Source organism: Schistocerca nitens, chromosome 8, assembly GCF_023898315.1.
Source record: "Schistocerca nitens isolate TAMUIC-IGC-003100 chromosome 8, iqSchNite1.1, whole genome shotgun sequence".
In the NCBI taxonomy this organism is placed as follows: Eukaryota; Metazoa; Arthropoda; class Insecta; order Orthoptera; family Acrididae; genus Schistocerca; species Schistocerca nitens.
The window spans coordinates 564,518,367-564,531,568 of NC_064621.1; positions in this window are offsets into that span (position 1 = coordinate 564,518,367).

The following is a 13,202-nucleotide window of genomic DNA, read 5'->3' on the forward strand; positions in this document are numbered from 1 at the left end:
TTTTGGCAGGTGCAAATGTCGAAATAAGAGGAACGATCTATGGAATGAAGTTTTAGGTTGGACTGCAGTACCAAATGTTACACTGAAAACGAACCCTGTCCTTTCCATTGTGTTATCCCCCTATGTGTTTGTGTACCCTTGTGTATTTGTTTTCTTCCTGTCTCTGTGTAGTTTCATAGAATTTTTTTCTCTTCTAATACTAAGCTACATTCACTATGATGAGGAATACTGTTATCCTCAAATATAATTGGCATTAATAATATGTTATTTACCTTGTAAATATGCTTAGACATTATTTATTTTGTTTTATTTTAGTGCTCATGTGTGAAGTTGATGTTTTGAAAGTTATTCTGAACTTTTATGTATCTACTTATCTCATAATTCCTGTAACATTGATGTATATGTTATTTTGATTCTTTTGTAAAGCCTATACTACAAATGTTATCTGTATTGTTATGTTCTTTAATGATGTATTTTGTACCTTTGTAATTGTACTCTCATGTTATAAAATTGTAATTGACAGCAGTTCATCAAATTAAGTAACTTGTAAGTTCCATTTCACTGCACACGTTTCTGTTGGTCATACTATATGGACAATATGTGACACGTAGGGACTGTTAGTGTTTGCACATGTGTTAATAATTCAGCAAGGGACTGGATAACAGCATTGCTGGTTCTAAGGACAATTAAAAAAACTTTGTGAGTGCACAAGTGGTGGTTTATGGACTTGCTATATTATCCGCAAGACTCTTCAATGGTGATTGTGCACCTGCAGTCACAACAGATGGCTGCTGGCCATCTCTACAAGGACTACAGTGGGTCTGCATCTTTGATGACCCGCCAGTACCATCATCTCTACAAGGACAACAGTGGGTCTGCATCTTTGATGACCCGCCAGTACCATTATCTCTACAAGGACTACAGTGGGTCTGCGTCTTTGCTGACTCACCAGTACCATTATTTCTACCGGGACTGCAGTGGGTCTGCACCTCTGGTGGCCCACCAATACCGTAATCTCTACCAGGACTACAGTGGGTCTACTCTGTGATGACCTAACTACCAATATTCTTCAAAACTTTGACTGACTCAGCTGTGGGTTTGCTCTGTTGTGGCCCATTACCTGCCGGCATGTCAAGAGTCAGCACTGTCTTTCCGTTGGAAGGACAACACTACTTCTTCAAGACTGCATGGAAATCCACTACTTCCGTGTGCATTTTCTTTTACTGCTCAGACTTTGAGAAAAACACTGATATTTTACTGTGATGAACGATTAGGACTGTCTTTATGGACTGTGAGAAAGTTTAGCTTTTGACCAACATAGTATCAATAAGTGTGTGCATTTGATTTCTTTGTTATTGTAATTATGAAAAATTTTTTCAAATCTGTATTGGCCACTGCCCAAACCAATTTGTAAAATTTTTTGTGGGGAGCATGGGGGCTATGTAAGTAGGCTGTTTAGGTTTTTTTTATTGGTAACCCCACCTCTGTATAAAAATCACTGGCTGTGCCGTGTGCAGTCTGTGGCTGCTTTTCATTGTTGTAATACTCGCCATTGTAGTGTTAGGCAGGTGGCTGTGAACAGCGCATAGCGTTGGGCAGTTGGAGGTGAGCCGCCAGCTGTGATGGATGTGGGGAGAGAGATGGCGGAGTTTTGTAATTTGTCATGAACTGCTATATATATGATGATATCAAGGTAAATACATTGTTTGTTCTCTATTAATATCTTTCATTTGCTAACTATCCCTATCAGTAGTTAGTGCCTTCCATAGTTTGAATCTTTTATTTAGCTGGCAGTAGTGGCGCTCGCTGTATTGCAGTAGCTTGAGCAGCGAAGATTTTTGTGAGGTAAGTGATTTGTGAAAGGTATAGTTTAATGTTATTCAGGGCCATTCTTTTGTAGGGAATTTTGAAAGTCAGATTGCGTTGCGCTATAAATATTGTGTGTCAGGTTAAGCACAGTCTAGTAAAATTGTTCAAAAGGGGACGTTTCAGGAGGATATAAGATGAACATCAACAAAAGCAAAACGAGGATAATGGAATGTAGTCAAATTAAATCGGGTGATGCTGAGGGAATTAGATTAGGAAATGAGACACTTAAAGCAGTAAAGAAGTTTTGCTATTTAGGGAGTAAAATAACTGATGATGGTCGAAGTAGAGAGGATATAAAATGTAGACTGTCAATGGCAAGGAAATCGTTTCTGAAGAAGAGAAATTTGTTAACATCGAGTATAAATTTAACTGTCAGGAAGTCGTTTCTGAAAGTATTTGTATGGAGTTTAGCCATGTATGGAAGTGAAACATGGACGATAACTAGTGTGGACAAGAAGAGAATAGAAGCTTTCGAAATGTGGTGCTACAGAAGAATGCTGAAGATAAGGTGGGTAGATCACGTAACTAATGAGGAGGTATTGAATAGGATTGGGGAGAAGAGAAGTTTGTGGCACAACTTGACTAGAAGAAGGGATCGGTTGGTAGGACATGTTTTGAGGCATCAAGGGATCACAAATTTAGCATTGGAGGGCAGCGTGGAGGGTAAAAATCGTAGAGGGAGACCAAGAGATGAATACACTCAGCAGATTCAGAAGGATGTAGGTTGCAGTAGGTACTGGGAGATGAAGAAGCTTGCACAAGATAGAGTAGCATGGAGAGCTGCATCAAACCAGTCTCAGAACTGAAGACCACAACAACAACAACAACAACAACAATATAGATCCTGTTACCCGAATCGTAACTTTCCAGTGGTAAAGGAAATATCAGCTATTGTGTAATGGAAGCTGTTGTATCGCCACTACAGTGAAGCCGCCGCAGTGCTATCCGTCAGGCTCTCTCAAGTGCACACTTTGAGCGGCGCGGGTATATTGTACACTACTGGCCATTAAAATTGGTACACCACGAACATGACGTGCTACAGACGCGAAATATAGCCGACAGGAAGAAGATGCTGTGATATGCAAATGATTAGCTTTTCAGAGCATTCACACAAGGTTGGCGCCGGTGGCGACACCTACAACGTGCTCACATGAGGAACGCTTCCAACCGATTTCTCATACACAAACAGCAATTGACCGGCGTTGCCTGGTGAAACGTTGTTGTGATGCCTCGTGTAAGGAGGAGACATGCGTACCATCACGTTTCCGACTTTGATAAAGGTCGGATTGTAGCCTATCGCGATTGCGGTTTATCGTATCGCGACATTGCTGCTCGCGTTGGTCAAGATCAAATGACTGTTAGCAGAATATAGAATCGGTGGGTTCAGGAGGGTATTACGGAACTCCGTGCTGGATCCCAACGGCCTCGTATCACTAGCAGTGGATATGACAGGCATCTTATCCGCGTGGCTGTAACGGATCGTGCAGCCACGTCTCGATCACTGAGTCAACACATGGTGACGTTTGCAAGACAACAACCATCTGCATGAAAAGTTCGACGACGTTTGCAGCAGCATGGACTATCAGCTCGGAGACCATGGTTGCGGTTACCATTGACGCTGCATCACAGACAAGAGCTCCTGCGATGGTGTACTCAACGACGAACCTGTGTACACGAAAGGCAAAACGTCATTTTTTCGGATGAATCCAGGTTCTGTTTACAGCATCATGATGGTCGCATCCGTGTTTGGCGACATCGCGGTGAACGCCCATTGGAAGCGTGTATTCGTCATCGGCATACTGGGGTGTCAGCCGGCGTGATTGTATGGGGTGCCATTGGTTACACGTCTCGGTCACCTCTTGTTCGCATTGACGGCACTTTGAACAGTGGACGTTAGATTTCAGTTGTGTTACGACCCGTGGCTCTACCCTTCATACGATCCCTGCGAAACCTTACGCTTCAGTAGTATAATGCACGACCGTATGTTGCAGGTTCTGTACGCGTCTTTCTGGATACAGAAAATGTTCGACTGCTGTCCTGGCCAGCACATTCTCCAGATCTCTCACCAATTGAAACCGTCTGGTCAATGGTGGGCGAGCAACTGGCTCATCACAATACGCCAGTCACTACTCTTGATGAACTGCGGTATCGTGTTGAAGCTGCATGGTCAGCTGTACCTGTACACGCCATCCAAGCTCTGTTTGACTCAATGCCCAGGCGTATCAAGGCCGTTTTTACTCCCAGGGGTGGTTGTTCTGGTTACTGATTTCTGAGGATCCATGTACCCAAATTGCGTGAAAATGTAATGAGTTCTAGTATAATATATTTGTCCAATGCATACCCGTTTATCATCTGAATTTCTTCTTGGTGTAGCAATTTTACAGGCCAGTAGTGTAGGAATACTTCAATATGATGGGTGAAGGTGCCTGCATCGGTATCTCTCGCCGTATCTTTCCTTACTCTTCATTAATATTGTGCTCTTTATAACGCTCCGTGCACCTGCCCCAACGAAGGGTGAAGCACCAAACAGAACTTCTACAAGCTACACACTTAATGTCGACTGCATTAAGATCACGGCTGCTGCCGACCTCAGCGATGCAGCAGCTGTAGTACTGCAGTAGTGTGATGGCACTTTTGTTTTGTACTGAGTATCAACTCAACTGAGAAAAAGCGTATTGAGTGATGAAGCCACCTTTGGTCTCTACAACAAAGCTCATATCTTGTTATGCCAGTGTGCATTTTATATCATATCTGCTGCAGTTCATCAGCAAGCATGCACACCGAAGGTACCAGCATTGCATGCAAGGTCAGGAAACATTTCGCCTCTCGCATCCCTATTCCTTGTGGTGACCTTTTTTTTCTTCTCCTTTTTTTTCTTCTTCTTCTTCTTCCTATTCATGCTTTTCCTGTGTTTCGAAGACGCTTACGCTCAATGTAACATCGACAAGTAATATATTGGTCCAATTTTTATAAGAATTATTTTTGTATAAGAAAGTATTTTTCAGGTAAGGTGACGTTGAAAAACGAATTTTTTTGACAATCATTTGCAAATTTTCGGAAAAACTGGTAGATGACTTTGGCATTACTTTTTTTCAGGGCGTCAATCAAATCTCACTACAATAAAGTATTCGTGATAAGACAATAGTAGTGGTTACAGACAAAAAGCTGCCGAAATTTTAAGGATTCTAAATTCACCCTTTTTTGCCCTTGCATCAAACTAACAGTATAAGATTGTTTCAAAGCAGAAACATTTCCCTAAATTTTATTCAAAACGAACGCCATTGTGACTTTCTTTCAAAGCTCTACACTACACAATGACAAACTGCGCAATGTTCAGAAAAGAGAAAACGGAAGCGCAATGTTCAGAAAAGAGAAAACAAAAACAACTGAAATCGATTCTAGAGGTGCCGACTCGATGAAACAGCTCACACTACATACTCAGAAGAATTTTGAATTACGGTAAGCTTACGATGACTATGGAAATTGAATTCCGAAATAAGGTCCTGTTTGCCCAATGTAGCGGGCCGGACACTCAATGCAAAAAATGGAGTAAACCTGTAGAATCAAATTTTTTGAGATGGGTTTTGTTGCATTGTAACCACTTTTATACATCACTGTGTAATCTTTAGATTACTGTGTCTTCATTTATTTTGTAACGGCTCCCTACCTCCGGTTAGTACGTATCTTGTTTCTTCTGTGCTTGCACCGTCTAACGGCATATTTTGATACTTCTTGTTTTCAGCTTCTTTCGGGCACACTGCAGGCTGACAGTGTAACGTCCCCTTAAAAAAATTAATGAATTACTGTGCTGATAAACATCTTATGTTATTTGATTTTCAAACAGCTGAGCAAAACTGAACGTGCTCAGCCATTCACTGAAGTGACACACAATATTTTTAGCGCAACGCAATCTGACTTTCAGTAATCCCTACAAAAGAATGGCCCTGACTAACAATAACCTATACCTTTCATGAATTCTTACCTCACAAAAATTTTCTTTACTCGAACTACTGCAATGCAGCGAGCGCTAATACTGCCAGCTAAATAAAAGATTCTAACTACTGAAGGCACAAACTACTGATAGGCATAGTTAGCAAATTAAAGATTTTGATAGAGAACAAACAATGTATTTACCTTAATAGTGTTCAAAAGTCATAATATATATATCAGTTCATGACATCCAGTTATAACGCCGGAAATGCATATCCTCCTATTTCCATCTATTGTACTATAAATTTGTTTTGCTTATTTTTGTTAACTGAATATATGACATTTCTGTGTCTTTACATATTGTACTTGTTTTACTATTTGTATATACATATATATATATATATATATATATATATATATATATATATATATATATATATATATATGCATTTATGTCGATGTATACTTGGTTTGTTTTGTAAATATTATTTGTATTTTACGCTGGGTCTGGCCTAGGGAAACTATACTATCGAACGAATACATCGATAGGTCGTGTGGAGAACGAAAGTATTTAGGATCTTTGGTAGTGAACTCTGCCGCGTGGAGCGCGGGCAGAGCAGAGAGGGGGTCTGGCTGGAGTAGCGAGTGGAGCAGGTGTGTTGGGTGACGCTCCCGCGAGTTGCCGCGCTTTCAGGGTTTGGCAGCATGTAATTGCGCTCGACTTGCGATGATAGTTTCTGACATGGTGTCGTGGACGGGAAGCATTAGCTGGCGCATATCAAGAGCCCGTTTCGTCTGGTGACCGTGTCGAGAAGAAGGCGCGCCAGCATCCAGCTTCTGCAACAGCGACGGCCGACAATGAGTGACTGTCGCCACCTCCTCGATCGACGACATCATACCTTCAATCAACCAACAAGGAAGACTAAAAGCACGTAAAGTTTCAGAACTGTATGGCAGACCTCAGCTTTTCAAACTGTTCCATTTGCCTCGCAAAATTACAGCAACTTAGCATGAACCTTTGTTTCTCATTGTCCCAATTGCATTACCAAGCAGGGTCCCTTCCTTTTCCGAAATGAACCCGAGTGTCGTTGAAATTCAGACGCCAGCGTTAAAGTACACTCATTCCATTTCACTGCTTTAATTTCAAAGTTCAGTTTTAGTATTCATAGCTGGCTACAATATTTAGATTACACAAGCACAAATTAAGAGTGCGAGTTTTGTTACCGTATTTTAGCTTACCTGTGACTGCAGCTCAGCTTGGTACGTACTAAATTTTACTATTGTTAATTGTTCAGAATCATTTAATTCAAGTTCAAAGCTAAATCTCTTATTTCTAAATTGCGTAGATTCAAGTAGCTTTTGAAATGATTGTTGAGGTAGTCCAAGACTAACCGTATTTTACTGAATTTCGATGTGCTTAAGAAAGAAAGCTTCTTATTAATTTCAGTCACTAAATTAACTTTCAATTTTCCGGTTTTATTAATTCTTTTGCTAAATTAAGTCAGAGTGCAGCGAAATTTATTACTTCTGACAAACTTTCAGTTTTCACACTACACGTGTCAACCTTCAGTTGCCACGCTTCTAGTGCTAATTATATGTGTAATTACCTTTCTTTTTCAGTTACTATAGTAATTGTCCTTAGGACTGGCGACCGTAATTTCCCCCAAATCTCAAATATCTAATTACCGCTAGTTAATTGTTAACGTAACGGCCGCACATTTACTTTCTTTATTAACTTTACCCCTTTTCAAAATTAATTTCCACCAGTTTCATTTGCATTTTTCCTTTCATTTAGATGTAACCCTTTCCTCCCTCTTTACCGACAGATTAACTTCGGTGACGATTGCTTTTCCCAAATTTCCATTAGGTACACGCGGTTTAATTTTTCACTGTCATTAAGGTCGATAAGAGAGGAGGAGGTTACACAGTCTTACAAATTTACTGACCCTGATGGACACACGTCCAGATCATCCGCTCTCAAAACTCCGCCATCTCTCTCCCCACATCCACCACTGCTGGCGGCTCACCTCCAACTGCACAACGCTACGCGCTGTTCGCATCCAGCTGCCCATAACTACAATAGCAAACAACAATGCAAACCAGCCACAGACTGCACACAGCACAGCCAGTGATTTTCATACAGAGCGCTACGTGGCGTTACCAATAAAAAAAAACCTAAACAGCCTACTTACAACAGTTGCAGTAACATTACGTCAACTGGGCTGTCAGGTGGCCTGGCATAGTCGCATCACCACCACGTGACTCATGCAGACACCTCTTGATATTTCTTCGCAGGTGAGTGTTCATATTTTTCTATCCAAACATCGGTGTGTTCCGTGTAGTTTTTCGCTGGGGTCGTATTCCAACTCACTTTTAAGGTCCATATCTGCGACTAACAGTTCTCATTTACACAACCTACGCCTGATACCTTTTGCAATTTTTGATGTTCTGCTTGTAACCATCCAATTTAGGTGGTTCTAGAAATTCGAACACCACCCGAGCGTTGGGAAACCGTGTATTTTAAAGGACCAATGCTACAATGAAGCATCGGCTACCAGCTAATGCGACCACCACGAAGATTTTAATAGTTAAAAAAATACTATACCATTCCGAAGGGACTCCATACCAGCCACCAGAGACGAATATACCAATGATGTGAAACAGTCCATGAAGTATATATCAATAGGGTTGAAATATGGTGAGCGTGAAGCCCAATAAAGTGGGCCATATCAACAGATCAGGGAAAGTTCGGTCCAACGTTGGAGAGCTAGCTATACGACTGGGGCGTCACGATGCAACAAGCTATCTCTTTCACCAATGAATAGTGGAGGGGGTTCAAGAACATGGAGTATGGTGTTTCCAGGAAGTTCGTGTAGGCTTGCCCCGTAAGTCTGTTCACAAGCACGCTTCGGTCCAACTAACCGATCACCAGTCAAATGTTCAAAAAAATGTTCATATGTATGTCAAATCTTATGGGACTTAACTGCTAAGGTCATCAGTCCCTGAGCTTACACACTACTTAACCTAAACTATCCTAAGGACAAACACACACACCCATGTCCGAGGAAGGACTCGATCCTCCGCCAGGATCAGCCGGACAGTCCATGACTGCAGCGCCCTAGACCACTCGGCTAATCCCGCGCGGCGATCACCAGTTATTCCATTCAGCAAATTGAGGAAAATACAACTTAATGATGAGATGGAACAACTGCATGTCGTTTTTCAGGTACCCATGCGTACTGATTGTCGTTGTTCATATTGCCATCTCGATTGAACTGCGCTTCATTTTTGAAAAATAGAGGAGACCGGAGCTCATTTACACTGATTTCTTCAGGAATTTTAAAACATTTTGTAGTCAATTTTATCTTGTTTAAAAGTGTTTTGTCTTATAACATGGCTATTAAAAAATAACTTGGTATAAGTACTTCAAATATGTACTTACATTTGAGAGTGCAAATAATTTTATCATGGGCTTAAGTCGAGTGCGTAGACGTGCCCTGGGCAAATTTAAGCACATATGGGGGCACTTTTACAAATGTCATGGAAAATAATAACGAGGAACAAAACACACTGCTAAAATTTCAAAAATATGTTTCATTGGCACTGAAAAAATTAAACCCTTGCCAACACTAATTTATATGGCAAAATACAAACGTTTAGTAGCAATACACAAATGTCAACTCGAAAGACCTGCACCAGGCGAACGGTCTACCCGACGGGAGGCCCTAGCCACACGACATTTCATTTCATAATGTAGTCTACAAAGAAGTTTTAATATTAATTAAAGCCCTATTTCTGGTAACTGTCCAAGCTGCAGTTTATGCACAAGAAAAATGTGTTTCCTGTGGCACAATCATAGTGAGCACACCTTTTACATCTAAGGCTCTGGGCCAACTCTTGATCACTTTTTGATTAGTCGTATTGCTTCAAGCAGCAAGTAGAAAGGCAATTTGCAGCCTCATCATCACACTGCTGCATGTTATAAGAGAAAGGAAGAAAAACCGGATGAGACATTCGTCAAAACAACAGAGCATGGATGGTTACCATTCGAAAAACTGCCTTTGAGCAGAACACTGATGATAATGTCAGAAATAGACCTATCTACATTCACCCTTGGTCTTGCTTTTAGCAATTTCTTGTCCTTATCAGACCTTGCTCTCACGGAGTTAATTGCTTCTCCTTAAGATTCATCAGATTCAAATAGCATTTTTTACCAGTTTGTAGCTTTCATTCTCCTCGACCTTAATTTTTTATTTTTTTATTTTATTTTATTTTTTTTTAAACTGCGTTTCCAGCTGCTGTTGTCTTGAAGTTTCATTAACTGGAGTACCATTTAGGATGGCAATGCAAAATAGTGCGTGAACATGCCCCAACAGAACTGCGTAAATGTGCCCATTGCCATGTTTGAAGTAATTTCTAAACTACGGTAGTAACCTTCAGGCTTTCAAATTATACAAATGTTCCTTGCACAGTAGACGAGTCTCCTGTAAACGAAGACGTATTTGTCTATACTGAATTCTAAAATGTGTGCTTCCATAGGAGATTCGATACTTGAGTAAAGGAATTCACTCACCTTGCACAAAAACGTAAATATGTTCTTCGCGCTAAGACATTCACTCAGGTGGTGCCGTGAAGTTCGTGAGAGCCCTCAGCAGACGGCGGTATTAACGTTCCATTGTCGCTAGAGCTCTAGCGAGAACGGTTCCCGAGAAAATGCTCTGCGTAAACTTGCCCCGTGCGAACACGTGGCCCGGTCACCCATACCAGGGGAAAGTTCAGATTTGTAGCACACTGCTGCAAGAAGCACAGGTAGAACACAATTCGCGCATGGAAATCTGCTGGTGATAGGACCTGTACACATCACAGATGAATGGATTGCAACAGTTGCTTTGACCATAAAGAAGTAGTATATCTACTTTGTCTGGTCTGTAAAATACATTAATTTTTTCCGACTAAACAGCACATGAAACACGCGAACGGTAGACAGACACAATGAAAGCTACTTTTCCTGCGTCCCGCTTTTAACAGGTACTGGGGCGAAGCATCCCTGTGTTTCCTCCTTATCCGACATGACATGGTTCATTATTTGGGATGAAATAACGAATTTTCTCTTAAGAAAGCAATCGGTTTCATGCTCTAAACAGGTAACTCTTATGTTGTAAATACAGTAATTACTCCGAAATTAGTAATCGATTTTAAAGACTGCATAGCCCTTGAATTTGTCTCTTTCATAACTGCGGTTTTAGCAGCGGGAATGGCTATAGTTTCATTTTAAAAAGCGATGCTGATAACAACACCTCCGTAATTAACATAGCTATGAAAAGAGACTATACGTCGTTCAGTCAGAATTTTCAACAACTCATTTGTGTGAAAACACATTTGTGATCTCTTAAATGGTTCCGGAAACACTTGTTGAAGCCGTCGTCACACAGTCGAATTAGCTGAATTTAAAGTGGAGCTCTGCGAGTTTCGTGACGTCACTTCCTTCTTTTTCACGTCGAGGAATCATTTCGTCACGTGCAACACGAAACAAGATACATTATATTTCGGAAACGTGCCATGTAAAGAAGAAACAATAAGAAGTAACAATGCTACTTACGTCACAGACACAGCGCACTAGACTCCACGTCGTGTTCACTTGAAGCCCCTTATTCGGCGTATTTTATGTTACCTTACACCTTACAACCCATGAGTATATGTTGTTTCTAAGCACCAGCATACTGATTGTCTCGGGAACGAGTGTTTATTGGTACGATTTTCTGCAGTAAAATGAGGGAAAATGTTATAGTCTTGGTCGAAAAATTTTAATGTTTAGTTATTTTCGTGTTATAATTCACTTATTATGAAAGTAAGCCATTGAAATTAAGCATTAAGGAAAAGGTACATTGAATGTTTATGAAAGAAGTGTAGTCTTCTTGGGAACTCTGGTAATTAAATATCTGTTAATCACATATCGGTTATTAAAAGCCTGTAAACGACCGTAACATAAAATACAAGTTTGTTGCATACACAGCTTCAATGTAGCGTAGCTGGTGTGGTTATGACGTTGCGGGATAGTGAAGTTCGAACCTGTAAGGCTGCAATAGTTTTCTTTTTCTCCACTTTCACGTTTTCTAAATGGTTGAAGGACCCTTATGAAAATAATACAAATAACTTCTGTACTATTTTTTCTTACGTAAATGTAATTGCACTTAATATCAGCATTGAGTATGTTCGATTTTGTGAAATTTTACAATCTGATGTCCTTGCTCGCTGGACATGTATCTTTCCTTTTTGTCTTATACATTCACAAACATTGAAGTTTTTACTTATGTGCAGGGTGATTATAATTAAATTTTCGAACTGCTGTAGAAGTAACACCACTGGTCAGAATTACGTCAAATTGCAACGGAATATTATCGGAGAAGAGGGAAAACGTATGGCAAAAGAAAAACATAGTTACAAAATGCAGCAATAGATAGCGCTGTAAGCATCATAATTTAATAGTGGTCGACTATAAATGACAAATGAATCATACAGCAATGCCTAAGGTGTACGTAAGTTTGACGTTATACAAACTGTACTGCTCAGTGTGCATGGGTGTACAAGTGCGGTACTGTGATTCTTCAGTTTCTCTCAGTGTATTTGTTGCTCGAACAGTCCACGGGTATACTGCCGTTGGACACTATGAACCGGCAGTATACCCGTGGACTGTTCGAGAAAGTGTGATACTGTTAACACGTTTTTTGTAATTGCCATTTTCGCAGCAGCCGTATATAAATTGCACTTGTTTCAAAGAAAATGCCTTTTTTGCATGTTGCACATCGAAATTTTTATTTTTATTTATGCACCCAGACGCGTTTCGCCTTTTTTACAAGGCATCTTCAGTGGGTGTCCTGAAATATTACGTGATTTGTTCATTTATACACATAGATTATGGTTTCACATCTAGGTTAGAGATTTAAAAACAGTTCCTTAACGTTTTTCTTTTTATGAAATGGAAAGGTACTTACAAGTAACTTCTAATTCGTTGCATCTAAGCAAACTGCTTTCTCTCATCTGGCAACCAGGTGGACATCTTACAGTTCACTTTCAGTTCACAGTTTACGTTACACATCATTGTAACTGCCATTTTTTTAATACAGAGTTTCATTTGTTTTTCTAAGTGTTACCAACATTCTCAGTTTTCTGCATTCAACAGTTTTGTGAATGTGTGTGTGTGTGTGTTTATACTAGAGAGGGAGAGAGATCTTTTTTTAATAAAATAAAAAAAATAATTTATTTTTATTACCATTTTTTATTCATTTATTTATTCTTAAAAATAATGATAATTATTACCATTATTATATTTTCCTGTATATAATTATGAGGGGAATCAGATGAGTAATCACTTATCAGGATTTCCGTCTGTTATATGATCAACC